The sequence below is a fragment of the Emydura macquarii genome, unplaced genomic scaffold (assembly GCF_026122565.2).
Source record: "Emydura macquarii macquarii isolate MOO-44397 ecotype Brisbane River unplaced genomic scaffold, CSIRO-AGI_Emac_v2 contig_561, whole genome shotgun sequence".
In the NCBI taxonomy this organism is placed as follows: domain Eukaryota; kingdom Metazoa; phylum Chordata; order Testudines; family Chelidae; genus Emydura; species Emydura macquarii.
Genome location: NW_027130698.1, coordinates 16,656,446 through 16,670,718, shown reverse-complemented (window position 1 = coordinate 16,670,718; position 14,273 = coordinate 16,656,446). Strand labels below are relative to the sequence as shown.

The following is a 14,273-nucleotide window of genomic DNA, read 5'->3' as shown; positions in this document are numbered from 1 at the left end:
TGCTCAGCTCGGCTCTCTGGGATGCCCCTCTGGCTCTGCTGCTGTGGGCCAGCTCAGTTCAGCTCCCTAGGCTCCTTCTCTGGCCTCCACGCCCAGCTCCAGATGGCTCCAGCCCCAGCTCCTGCTTTGCTCTGCTCGGCTCAGCTCTCTGGGATGCCCCTCTGGCTCTGCTGCTGTGGGTCAGCTCAGCTCAGCTTTCTGTGCTCCTCTCCTGGCCTCCCAGCTGCTGGCTGCTTTGTCCTTAGCTCTGCCCACTCTGCCCAGGCATAAATAGACTCCAGTTCACATGGAAGGCTGGGCTCCCCCCACCCTCCTGGCTTCCTCATTGGCCTGCCTGCCCTGTCAATGAGGCTGACCTGAGTTGCCCTCTCCCCACTGACCCTGGGGGCTGTCTCTGCTTTAGGGTCCTGCTTACCCAAGAGATGCCAGCCACAAAGATCCACTCTGTTTCAGTAAGGGGCTAACAGACTCCTTACACAAGCCTTCGTGGTACAGGTGGGTCATGTTTTTTCAGCATCTCTTTGCAGGGCTAGAAACTGGTTTTTTTTAAAGAAAGCCAAGATTTTCATATATGGTCACGTGACTCCAGGAGCTGGGGTTTTAGGGAAAACACCAAATATCACAAAACTCGTGATAAAAATCACTGGAGCTGGCACCATTATGTACCACCCAGAGAAAGCCAAGCGGGTACACTTTCTCCACTACATACAGAGCAGCCTGGGCCCAGCAGCCCTTTTATGAAACAGGGCCCTATACACCTTGATAGGGATTTAAACAGTGAGCTGTTAAATAAATAAATAACCCTCTGCATAATTTCTATATTGATTGCAATCATTCTTAATACCCATAGAATTCATTAGTGAATCAAATCATAGAAATGTTGGGCTGGAAGGGACCTTAAGAAGTTATCTAGTCCAGCCCCCCAGGCTCAGGTAAAACCAAGGAAACCTAGGCCATCCCTGACAGGGGTTTGTTGAACCTGTTCTTAACAATTTCCCAGGGTTCCATAATCTCCCTCAGAAGCTTATTCCAGAGCTTAGTTATCCTTGTAGTTCCAAAGCTTTTCTTACTGTCTAACCCAAATTTCTCTTGCGGCAGATTAAGCCCGTTACTTCTGGTCCTGCCTTCAGGAGACATAAAGAGGATGGTGATCAATTGTTCTGCATAACAGCCCTTACCATAGTTGCAGACGTATCAGGTTCTCTCTTGGTCTTCTTTTCTCAAGACTGAACATACGATAAAAGTTTTAGAAAAACTGGGTGTTTGTTCCTCTCCTCTGGAGGGCAGGACAATTACCTCCCGTGTCTTACATGCAACACTCCTGCTAATACACCGCAGAACATTATCCTTTTTTGCAACTGCATCACACTGATGACTCATATTTGATTCGTGATCCATTATAACCCGTGCTTAATTTGTGCCAGGGCTGAGCTCCGGCACTTCTCGGCTTGCCATGTCAGTTATGAAAGTAAAAGGTTACTTGTGCCCCCCGCACCACTTTCGTTACAAATTAAGCACTGACTATAACCCCCCCTCCCCGATTCTTTTCAGCAGTATTACCACCTAGCCAGTTATTCCTCATTCTGCAGTTGTGGATTTGATTTTAAACTGCCTTCGTGTAGTACTTTGCACTTATCTTTAGAATGATAAACATAACATCCCTGCCATAGAACTCTAAAGGCTGGGATAAAAATCCAACATACATTTGAACGTGCTGTATTAAGTTCTAGAGGATTTTTCTCATGGGGCCTAAACAGCCCAGACCAGACAATCCCACCCTACCAGGAAAAAAATCAATCAATCAATCTGCTGACAAGGTTCCTCCCAGGACAGCTGAAAGGTAGCAGGGGATGAGAACATCACAGTGTAGGTGGTCAAAGCTCTGCGCAAACATTACCTAGTTAATCCTAATTAATCATCCAAGCAACGCGATGCGTTGCCAGAGTAAATCAATGAGCCACAATACACGCGAATGGCGTTGGCTTAATCTCCTGCACCAGCCGTCCTGCTGGCAGGTCACCGAGCGGGTGGCAGGCGGCGATAACGCTTGAGGCGGTGGCGGGTGTAGGGAAACCCTTGTTCTCTCTGCGGAAGAGGCGTATCTAGAAGTGACAGGCTACCAGCCAGCCCCTTCACGGAGAGAGACAGACGGACGGGCAGGCTCACACCATGGCGACGGGTTGGACCGCCACTGTGATCTGCTTCTCGGGGATGGTGGGCCCCCTTCTTCTGCTCTGGTTTGGCTGCTACGTTCTGGGGGCTGGAGGAGGCCGCGGGGTTCTCGATACACAGAGAGCCCAGTTATCACACTAGGGCAATGAATTACGAAGCGCTGGATTTCCTCTCCCCTGATGGGTCTGAATTCATTTCCCATCCCTGGCCGAGCTGAGTCCAGAACGGGCAGCCTGCATTACCGTCTCTTTCCGATAAGAACGTCAGAACGGCCCTACCGGCTCAGGCCCATGGTCCATCTAGCCCCGTAGCCGGTCTTGTGGCACAGTGGCAGTTGCACAATAAAAAGCGCGTTCTCGCTGGCGTTGCTGATAGCCCCGGCGTCGGCTGGAGGAGGAGGGGGGATCCCAGCTTGATTACGCGGAGGATGCGCTGCAGGCACAGTTTGAGGATTCTAAGATCATCCTCATTTACACTGGCTCCATTTTGTACCTGGCCCAGCCCTGCTACACCGGTCAGTTTCATCCTGTCTGTTTCTACTGGGTATAGCTGCCTGGTTCCCCCGACCCCTCCTCTCCTGGGCAGATTTAGGGCTGGTCTGTACGACTGTTTAGTTCACAGCAAGTTGGGGTGTAAATCGACCCCACATGAGCTTGTGGCACGCTAACTGTCCCTGTGGACCCAGCTGTCGTGTGCGAAACGTTCCCTAGCGCACTTTGATCCACCCTGCTTTGAAACAGGAGCCGCAACATCCAGGAGTCGGGTCGTGAACAGGTGTCTTGGGGTTACAACCCCTCTTCTTTTCCCATATTGCTACCTGGGAGGAGGATCCCAGCCAAATGGACCCGGTCTGGAGAAGGCTGAGAACCACTTCTCTAGGGGGAGGAGTTGGAACTTGGAAATAAATTCAAGGCATGGTGCAGATCAGTGGTTGTCAACCAGGGGTCTGCGTATCCTGGGGGTACACAGAGGTCTTCCAGGGGGTACATCAACTCATCTAGATATTTGCGACAGGCTACGTAAAAAGCATTAGCAAAGTCAGGACACACTAAAATTTCATACAGACAATGACTTGTTTATACTGCTGTATATACTGTACACTGAAACGCAAGTGCAGTATTTACATTCCAATTGATTTATTTTATAATCATAGGGTAAACAGGAGAAAGGAAGCAATGTCTCAGTAACAGTCTGCTGTGACACTTTTAGGGCTGATTTGGTAAGCAAGTAGTTTTTAGGAGAGGTGAACCTTGGGGGAACGCAAGGCAAAGCAGACTCCTGAAAGGGGTACAGTAGTCTGGGAAGGTTGAGAATCACTGTTGCAGATGATACACTACAGCTTTAATAGCGGCAAAGTCCACAGCGGTCCTAATTTCTTCAAGAGCTGCTATTAACCTGGTGCAAAGGGAGCCCAAAGAACTCTCAGGCAAAGACCACGCCTTTCCCTTCACATGCAGCGAAGAGAACGAACCGACAGAAAGCCCTGGGGAGCTGGTGTTGTCAGAAGCAATAGCTCCTCTGTTAAACATAATAATGGTGTCAACCTAGCCACACAGCTCAGGCAAAATTGCATTTGCTTTCAACAGGTCTTTGATTAAAAGCGCAGATGAACTGGTGTAAAAAGTCATTTGCAAATGCCAGCAGCCTTCCCAGGACTCATCCACGGGTCGAAAAACACAGATGCGAGAGCGCATCATGTGACAAGGCGGCAGCAGTCGCTGGTTACACTGATGTCCTCTCCTTAGAAGGCAGAAAAGCTACATTTCAGTCCAGTCAAGGTCAGCCAGCAGCACTGGGATCAAGACAGCCTGGAGGGGGAGGGAGAAGTGGGGGAGTGAGCCCTGCACCTTCTGAAGGTTGATTTGAAGACGCAATCATGCCCTCAACAGGTGTTTCCTTTCCTCATCAAATTCTCCAACTCCTAGAAACTGACAAGAGCCATTGCCATGTCGTCACTTGGTGATCTGGTGATCGCTCCCGTCATCAAGCCCCTCTCCCACCCACCAGCAGGTGCCTTGATCCAGCACCAGCCATAAAATGACAAGGAGCATTCACAGGATGGACTTCCCACTTCCCAGCTACAGCACATCAGTCACTGTGTGACGTGGAGTCCAAAGGCCTGGGAACGCTGTAATCAGCAGGTCTTGTTGCCTGGATCAGAGAGCGGCTGCTGGGTAGAGTTTAAGCCAGTTTAAGGAACAAAAATGGGCCACTGACACCCGGGAAAGACTTTAAAACCACTGCAGCTTGGAGACTGTGCTGCTTCTCCATTTGCCATGTTCCTGGCTTTCCCCAGTTAGTGAGGATCATTTGCTAAACCAGGATCTTTGTTACAATAAACTCAGGGGAAGCAGCAAGAGCAGATGAACTTCTAAGGACAAGTGTTTTAAAACATGGCCTCTGTTTTTGCACACATGCACGCATTTCTTGTCAGTCATTTGCACCCAAACCCACAGAACTGACAGCTGCAGCCAGATTTTGAGAACTCTGTGCAGCTAAACACCTGCGCGCTTCATTGACACATGCAATCACAGTGATTGTGTACACCAACAACCCAGTAACATGTCGCGGTAGCTAGTGGCATATGCAAAAGAAGCAGACAAACGCACTTGAATTTTTGCATGCACAAATTTGCCCACGGTTTAAAAAAAAAAAAAAAAAAAAAAAACCCAAAACTAATCCCCCCCCCCAAGATGACACGCTTTATTTGCAGGTGCACACCTCATGAAAACAACATTTGGGTGCAGTTTCCAGTCACAAGGCTGGTGTGCGCAGGTCAATTGATGGACAGGCAATTGCAATGTGAAAATTAGAGACACGGCTGTCAGCCTTTTGAAAATGGACCCTTACAGAATGAAGACTCTGTTATGCAATGATCCCTAATAATAATCAGAAAGCAAAAGAAAGGAAAGAAAAGAAAATGAGGGAACATGACAGGGAGGCTGAATTGTCTCAAAGTTGAATGCTTTTTAAGCTTCCCCACGAGGCATCAGTGGGTGTTGCTGATTTTGCATTTGGAAGCTGCACAGCAGAAGTGATCAGTAAATGGAAAATTGAGCTAGTCGCTACTGCGTAAAGCTTCCCCACTGAGCTGAATACCCAGGGCGCGGACGTGCGGGAGGAAGGCTGGCAATGTGGAGTACCAGGAGTGAGAGAGAGAGAGCTGGGACGCGACTGGGGTGGGAATAGAATGGATAAAACACCATTCCAAATATAGACAGAGAAGAAACCGGGGGCTGGGGGAAGGGTTTGCCTTTCGTGATGCGTGTAGTGCGACAGAAAAATAATTATAATCAAGTTCGGGAGTTGTGAAATAATCCCCTCGTCACCTTCATTACACCACATTTTATCAGGGACATGTAATAAACTCTCCCTATATTTCTCCAGCTCTCGTCAATGAGCTAACCCGTCTATGCCCCAAACACGAGAACCAAAGCCTGAGCATTATCCTACATTCTCTGTCCCACTCCTCCTCCGTGGGGTTGGCTTCCACTGGCTGGCTTGGTGGGAGCTCTCTAGGGCAGGGAGAGGGGAAACTTGCCAGGAGAGGCTGCCTTCATTGGTCATGGCATCAGCAAACACATGCTTCTCGCAGCCTGATCTGCAGGAGGAACATTGATTTAATATATTTAGATTTCACAGAGTTTGAGGTGAGAAGGGACCATCTGGTGTGACCTCCTCTATATCACGGACCAGCACGTTTCACCCAGTTTACCCCTCTCTTGAGTCCAACGACTTCAGTTAGGCTAAAGCATTTCAGTTCTCAGGAGATGAAACGGTATCTGATCCCTGCAGCATGAGATGTGATTACTGTCATTGTCTAAATGCAGAGCTGCACGGGTTATAAAGCACACAGAGGGCAATGCAGGTAATTCTGTTTTCCCCATGACTCAGGAAGGAAGGGAAATCCACTTGATCTCCTACAGCAAAGAGATGCTCTAAGGAAGCTGTTGCCATACAAACCAAGATTCTCACTTCAAAGGCATTTTTGCTCAGCCTCTGGCAGTGCAAAATAAGAACCATGCAACAGCTCAGAGACAGAAACAAGAGGCAGAAACTTACAGCAGCTCCAACTCTACTCTAGATCTAGAATTTGGGGCTTGGAGCAGGATCTAAAATTTGACATGAGACATTCTCCCATCCCTACGCAAAGCAGCTGGAGTGAACATGCTCTCCTGTGTGGACAGCTTTGCAAAAAGCATTGTCGTCAGACCAGCTAATCTGCTGGGCATTAAAGATCAATTTACTGCTTTTTCTTTTTAATTCATTAGGTTTAAGAAGAGAGCGAACCGATCAGCAATCGATTACGTTTCTTCTCTTTGGCAGCATTTCAGTTGTTACCCTGGTTACTCTTACAACACAAGGGTCGCTTTCCCCATTCAGCTTGGCTCAGAGGGTCTCTGCTCTGTAAATTATGCAAAAAGCTGCTTCTAGCAGCTCACCCAGGGGGCATCACTCTTCTAGAAATGCTGCCCACAAACCACTTTGGCTCAGATCATCAAAGATATGTAGGTGCTGAATTCCCATGAAGGTCAATGTGAGTTAAGTGCCTAAAAACCTTTGAGGAGTTGGGCCTGAGTGCGGCAAGCCCAGCCCGGAGAACAGGATGAGAGACTCAAAGCAGACAGCATGGAGGTGATAATGGTGGGCTGGGGAAAGCAACTGTGGGGGACTGCTTGGGTTATATTGGCCCTTCCCCATTACAGCGCTCAGGGAATCAGCGATGATGGTTCTCTGGCATGGGCAAACACCGGTATCTTCCACTGTTGTCTACGGCGGTGTTGTAGCCCTGCTGGTCCCAGGGTAGGAGAGCTATTCCCTCACACGCCCTTGTCCATGGGCAAACATACCGTAGGGATGAGGGTCAGATGTCCAGTCTGCAACCTATCCATAAGCCATGGGTATCTCCAAGGCATTACTGGTGTCAGTAACTGCACTGGCCGTCAGTCCATTAAAACGACTCTCTCTCTAGCACACCCGGGGCTGTGCATGTGCCTTGGTCATTTAGCAAAAGGAGGACGCTGGGGAGGGTTTTTGTTGACCTCGAGGGAGGACTGCAAAGCCTCCCTGCTAGCTGGACTCAGCATAGATGGAAAAGAGATCGGATTTGCATTCACATTTCTCCATTTCACTCTCTCTCACACACAACAATTCAGCGCAGCCAGGGCTCCAGCAGGGAGTCGGGCCCCCGCGGGATCATGTGTCCTGAGAAAAGCTTCCAGTCTGTCAAAGCGTCACCCACGTCTTCCATGTCCATGGTGCCTGGAGAAGGGATCTTGCCCGGTAGCCTTGCCCGGAGCTAGCTAGGACCAGAGATACTTTGAGACGAAGTGGAAAATTTTCAAAGACACCAAGCAAAATTCCATGGAAAGTTTGCCCTTTGGAAATATTTTTATTATAAATATTTCTCTTTAAAAAATCCCAGGAGATCTCAAACGAACAAACTCACCAAGACATTGTTTGCACAAAGCCAGGTCAATTTGCAGAAATGAAACAAGTCAGTCATCATTTAAAGAGCCCAAATTGCTACCCAATTATTAAAGGAAAGTGACAGGATCTTTGTGCCCTCTGCTGATCTAAGTAGGACTGTACAATTATTCTACTGAACAAAAACCACCACGGGAAGTTGCTGCATTGACTGCATTGTCCAGAGCATCAGTAAACAAAGCAAACATCTTCAAGTAAGCAGCGCGCCCCACTCTGCATGGGTGTCTGTATGTAGAACAAGTGAAAAACGTGCAACAGAGATTTTCAGGGTAAATTTGCAGCAGCATGGGCTGGAGAAGAGAAATTTGCTCACTGTTCGTAGATTTCTGATACAGCCAGACAAACCCAGCCAGCCTCCCTAAAATATCTTTAATAGGATCAAATGGGCAAGGGGTACCAGAGACTTTTTGTATGTGGTTTCCCTTCACATTGGACCAATATGCCCTTGACTGTCGGGCGGGGGGGGGGGGGGGGGGGGGGGGGGGGGGGGGGGAGTCTCCTGCCAAAGAAAAAAGCCTCCATAAAACATTCAGGGAACTTGCTTACAGGTTAAGAGGCAGCAAGGACATTTATTAAGCATTTACAGCTCTTCTAAGAAATAGACATCTGCCTGTGGCAGTGAGCAGGCTTCCAGTTAGCTGCTGAACATTAGATTGGTGCAGAAAAGAGATGGAAAGACAAAGGCAGTGTAAGCAAGCAGAGCTGGAATGATCACTGCCAAGTTAAAACAATAGACGTGTTTGCACTGGGAGAGCCTGCAGCTTGATGGCATTTTGAAGAGGTGAAAGGAGGGAGAATTTGCTGATCTCCCAACGGCTTCCTCTGGAGATGAAGGAATCATTTTGTGTCACTCGAGTGTCAGGGTGTCACCTGCTAGCTAGGGCTGAATCATCAGTTACACTCACACTGCACAGAGCACAGACCTCGGGGTGCTGTGCAAAGAGGTGTTAGCTCCCCATGCACATTCCCTGGATCCTTGTGGAGTGCTGGGCAACCATTTCCCGAGCTAGGAAAATAGGGCCAAAAAAAAAAAAAAAAGAAATCACAGGCAAGGATTGTCCAAGTCCCAGCTCTTTTTCTCCAGTCACGCCATGAACACTGGCAGCAGGGAACATAGCCTCCTACATTGTGTGTCTGCTGCCGGAGGATCCCGTTATGCTGGGCGGCTTTTGGGACAGGTTATTACCCAGTGGCACAGTGCAAAGAGCGAACGGAAGAAATGCAAACTCTCAGATGAACAAAAATCTCAAGCCTGCCTGTTTTAACGGCGTCCGTTTCTTAACTCGAGGGGCTGGTGTGCAGGGCTGCATCAGCGTTCGGGGAAATGGGATTATAGGATCAGAAACCATCTATAAGGCAGTGGAAGAGACTGGTTTATGGCTTTCAGTACCCCACACTGGAGCTGCCTGAGCAATTTTCTTTGAAAAGGTTGGGGGTTTTTAATGATTTTTTTAAGGAAATCACCATTTTTGTTTCAGTCGGAATGTTTCGGGTTTCACTGTAACAGCAAGCACACTTCTCAGGTCCTAGCCTAATTTTGTTTTCATTTCAGGTTTTGAAAAAAACACCAAAATTTTCTTTTATCCCCCCTCCTTGGAGGCTTTGAAAACCAGAAAATGTACCTCCAAAAGGGAGAAAAGTTTGAGGTTCTTCATTTAAAACACCAAACATTTTTCCTGGGAAATTCTGAAGGGGGGAGGAGGGGGCAGAGGATTTCAAAATATCCCATGAAAAATAACCTTGTTCATCCAGCCCAGCTCCCCACTCCTCTAGCTGCGTTCATTGGCCTCTGGAGACAGGCAGATTCATAGACCTTACGAAAGCTAGGAAAGCAGCCCCATAAGCATGAATCATTTTGCACTGGGGATGTCCCAGGCTGTGGGCTTTGCCCCGCATAGTCTGTTTCACCTTCTCCCCAGCCTCCCTACAGGTTAGCAGTGGGGAGTCTTCACCGTCTTAGGAAGTCATAAGAATCCTCCACCTAGCTCCTTGCTTCCCCAGAAACCCACTCATGGCGGTCTTGCTTGGTTAAGCCATTTCCCCCGGCAGAGGCACCTTTATCTGCCAGGAGATGCTGCTCCGGCATCCGGTCAGGAAATCAACCACCGCACAACACAAGGCCAGTTATTGCACCCGGCTCTGCAGACACTAGGCCCTGCCGACAGAAGGACATTTGACAGTAACGCTGAGATCTCTCCGCGCACACCACAGGCAGACTCAGACTTTACGGCCAGAAGGGATGACCGTGATCATCTAGTCTGACCTCCTGCACATCATGGGCCACAGAACCTCACCCACCCAGGCCTGCGAGAGACCCCTAGAGACGCTGGCTGAGTTACTGACATCCTCAAAGCCTGATTTAAAGCCGTCAAGTTATAGGGACTTCACCATTTACTCTCGTTGAAATCAGCAAGTGACATGTGCCCAGGCAAAAAAAAACCCCAGGCCTTCTGCCAATCTGACCCAAAGGGAAATTCCTTCCTGACCCCAAATATGGCTGAATTAGACCCTGAGCATGTGGGCAAAGCCCACCAGCCAGACACCTGGGAAAGAATTCTCTGCAGTTACTCCAAGCCTCCCCCATCTACTGTCCCATCGCCGGCTGTTGGAGATGCTTGCTGCTAGCAGTCACAGATGGGCTACAACGGCGCATGGTCCATCTCCTCGTACCATCCCCTCCGAAAACGTATCAAGCTCAGTCTTGAAGCCAGCTAGTATTTTGCCCCCACTGCTCCCCTTGGCAGGCTGTTCCAGACCGTCACTCCTCTGACAGTTAGAGACCTGCATCTAATTTCAAGCCTAAACGTATCGATGGCCCGTTTATATCCATTAGTTCTTGTGTCAGCACTGGCACTTCATTTAAGCTCCTCTCCCTCCATCGGCGTTTCTCTCTCTGTGTGTTTAGCTGTTCACCTAAGAGGCATTTCTCTATTTCAACCCCACCAAGCGCCATCACTTTAGAGATGTTGGAGAGCTTTTCATCCTGAGCTTTCACCTTGGGCTTCAGACACTAACTCGTTCATCCCCACAGCACCCCAGGGAGAGAAGGGGAAACTGAGGCACAGAGAGGGTCTCCATGAAGGATGGGCAGGTCTGGGGGTGAGGGCAGGGGACAGGGAGTCAAGAGAGCTGGGTTCTGAAGTTCCAAGTCTTCCACTAGGCAAGTCACTCAGCCTGTCTGGGCCTCACTTTACCCATCGATGGGTCAGGCACGTAGGGGGTCTCAGCTGGGAGACGCTGTGTGAGAGCTCAGTGGGATTATTTCTGGTGGAGGAAGGGTGCGTGTAGGGGTGATTTAAAGGAAGCTTTGGTCCCTCCAGCAGCACGCCTTCAGAATGCCTTGCAGACATTCATATCAGCAGCCCTGCAAGCTAGGGATTTAGGCAGGTCAGCATTAATATGACTGTTTTACAGATGGGGAAACTGAGGCACACAGCAGCTGAGCCCACACAGAGAGACAATGGCATGGGCAGGACTAGCAACTCTCCCAACCCCCATTAGGCCATGCTGCCTCTCAGGAAGTGGGCAGGGTAGGTGCTTAAGAGGTCCTAGAATCACAGAATATTAGGGTTGGGAGGGACCCCAGGAGGTATCTAGTCCAACCCACTGCTCAGAGCAGGACTAACCTCAGCTCAATCATCCCAGCCAGGGCTTTGTCAAGCCAGGCCTTAAAAACCTCTAAGGATGGAGATTCCCCCACCTCCCTAGGTAACCCATTCCAGTGCTTCACCACCCTCCTAGGGACAAAGTTTTTCCTAATGTCCAACCTAGACCTCCCACCCTGCAACTTGAGACCGTTGCTCCTTGTTCTGTCATCTGCCACCACTGAGAACAGCCTAGCTCCATCCTCTCTGGAACCCTCTTTCAGGTAGTTAAAGGCTGCTATCAAATCCCCCCTCATTCTTCTCTTTTGCAGACTAAACAAGCCTAGTTCCCTCAGCCTCTCCTCGAAAGTCTTGTGCTCCAGCCCCTTCATTTCCATTGCCCTCTGCTGGACTCGCTCCAGTTTGTCTACCTCCTTTCTGTAGTGGGGACCCCAAAACTGGACACAAGGGTTTTATCACACTGTGTTGTCAAGCCCCTTGATTCTCATCCAGTCCAAAACAGCAGCGCTGAGTTTGCTTCCTCCACCGTTCAGACTTGACAAAGAGCTGGGCTGGGCTAGAAGCCCCCCCGGCCCACCTGACACAGACCAGGAAGGGGAGAAGCACCATATGACCATCACTCAGACATCACAGGGGCAGGGCAGAGCAGGATAAGACCCTACTTTCATAAACCCTCCCTTCTCTTCCTCCATTTGGGGTACAGGGGCTTGAAATGGTAACAGCTGAGCTCCCCCATCCGTTGATCTTTGGAAGGAGGAACCACGGACCCCACATCGCCTTGGACACCACTCCAGAAACCTCCCCTGCCCGCAGCGCGCGGGCTGTGCAGAGCAATTGACTTACCTCTCCTGGCTTTCTCCTTGGCCACTCCCGGAGAGCTCCTTTGCCTCTGTTTTTGGCACAGCGTCCTCTCCAAATCCCCCTCAGGCAAACAGCTCCCTTGGGCAGGGAAGAGGCAGTACCGCCTTACTCCTAAGAGCCAGACGGGCTGGGGCTTCAAAGGTCAGAGCCAGCAACAACAAGCAGTGACTTTCTTTTGTTCCCTGGGATTCAACTCTTTGCTGCCAGGCACTAAGGAGACTGGAAGGAGCCAGGTTTCAGAAGCCCCAGCAGAATGTAGCTCTATGCACTAGAGCAGCATGCCACGGCTGGCAGGCTCGAGGGAGGTAACTGATTGCAGGTGTGTCGCTGGGTGGGGGTCAGGTGCACCAAGGCCAGGGGTCAAGCCAAATTTCCTGGGCTGCTGGCCAGCTGAGGGGGAGGCTGAGCTGAGACTCGGCTGCAGAGAATTTGGCTTTTGTGGCTGAGTTTGTTTCCTGGCCTGCCTGTTAAATCAGCGCCGGGAGTCGGGAATCGTGGTGCCCAGTCGCCATTGCCCACAGGCTCCAGGGCTGCTACCCAAACAAGAACACCTCTGTGCCACCCGCCCCAGCGGTGCCCTAGCGACATTGCCTCATTGGGAGCAGAGGGCGCTCCAGGGGCAGCTCTGCACTTGATCAAGCTCTGGAGGTTGCCCACGTAGGTCACCTGCGTGCTGTATTTCAGTGAAGGGCCCTTAGTGCAGGCTAGGAGCTTTTTAATAGCCGCTGTTCCTGGGAAGGCTGAGACGTGATCGTAACCTCATCTTGACCCTCGCGCTCAGGCACTTCTGCTGCCGTTCCCCGCCTCCCACTGCGCCGGCATGCGTCACAGGTCGCTGTCATTACACTCCGGCTGAATAAAAGCAACGGGAAAGGAGTGAAGACAAAAGAAGCAGTGTGCTCTGTGCAATGGAGAGGTGCCCCTCCCCGGGAACAGGAGGGCAGCAACGTGCTCTGGAAGGGCCCAGACACGCTGTCAGCCAGAACTGAGCAGGGATTATTCCCCAGTTTGGGGGCAGCCTGGGACCCCCCTGGGGAGCAGCTGCTCGCTCAAATAGCCCTGCGAGCGTCACGGGGACAACTCGGGCCAGGAACCGCTCACCAGCCCGGGGAAAGGGGTCACCCTCCGGCCCTCTGTGACTCTGCACGCCCGTCGGACAGCCGGGGCCCTTGTGGCGTGTAGATGGCAGGGGTGCACCGCCCTGAAAAGGCAGCGAGGGCCCGGCCACGCAGGCCCTGAGTGCCATCCGCTGCAGGGGGGCTGCAGGCCGGCAACGTCCCACCCCGGCCTGCGTGTAGCTGTGTGGGTGCCGCTAGTGCTGAGATCTGGATTCAGGGCAGATCATCCCCAACGCTCGGGGGGGGGGGGGGGGGACGACTCAGAGCAGCGGCTGAGGTTTGGACCCAGGGCCGTGGCCATGGATCGGACAGGGTCCGGCGCAAGGATCAGGCTAGGGGCTGGAAGGGTTAGCAGAGGGTGAAGCCTCAGGGTGGCTCCCGCACCCAGCTCTGCCTGAGGCTGCTCCAACCCAGCAGGCTGGGGCAGAGGGCAGCTTGGCCTATGCATCGCTTTATACCCAGCTCCTCGCCAGCGGCTCTTCCTCCTGGGCACTCAGGATCCTTCTGCAGGGGGCCAGGTTCTCTGGCCTTCTCCCCGGGGAGGATTTTAACCCCACCCTTGTTCCGCTGGGCTACGGACACGTGCCTCGTCCACATGGGCGCCGCGTGGCCGACCTACTCCAGCCAGCTTTGCTGGGCCAGGGAAGGGGAATTTGCAGTTAGATTTGCCAGGAGAAAACAGAGCCCAGCTGTAAGAGCCCCTTGGGAAGCGGCAGCCTGGGGCCTGGCTCACGGCCAGGCAGCACTCAATGTAGCTGTCCCTGAAATGAGTGTCATTCCGGAGCAGCTCATTAGCCAGGTAATTAATAAGCAATCAGAGCATCCCGGAGGTGTCTGTCGCGTCAGCGCTGGGCAACAGCGACAATGGCATTGAAAATAATTGAGGTCAACAGGGCTTCTGCTGCCACTCATTGTTCGCTGGCAATGAAGGAAGCCCAAGCGGCCGCGCGTCCTTTTCACCACCCTGGGGCTTGTCACAGCCCGGGGAGCCTCTGGGCCTGGATGCTGACCCAGGCCGAGCTGGGGATAG

General features: G+C 51.3%; 1 long non-coding RNA gene across 1 annotated transcript; it reads right to left on the bottom strand.

Annotated features, from left to right (window-relative positions):
• Positions 1-3,813: 3,813 nt before the first annotated feature.
• On the bottom strand, positions 3,814-12,241 carry LOC137147673 (uncharacterized). Its single transcript, XR_010918297.1, has 2 exons — positions 12,108-12,241; positions 3,814-3,980 (listed from the first exon to the last, which is right to left on the bottom strand). It is a non-coding gene; the product is annotated as an uncharacterized lncRNA (long non-coding RNA).
• Positions 12,242-14,273: the final 2,032 nt, after the last annotated feature.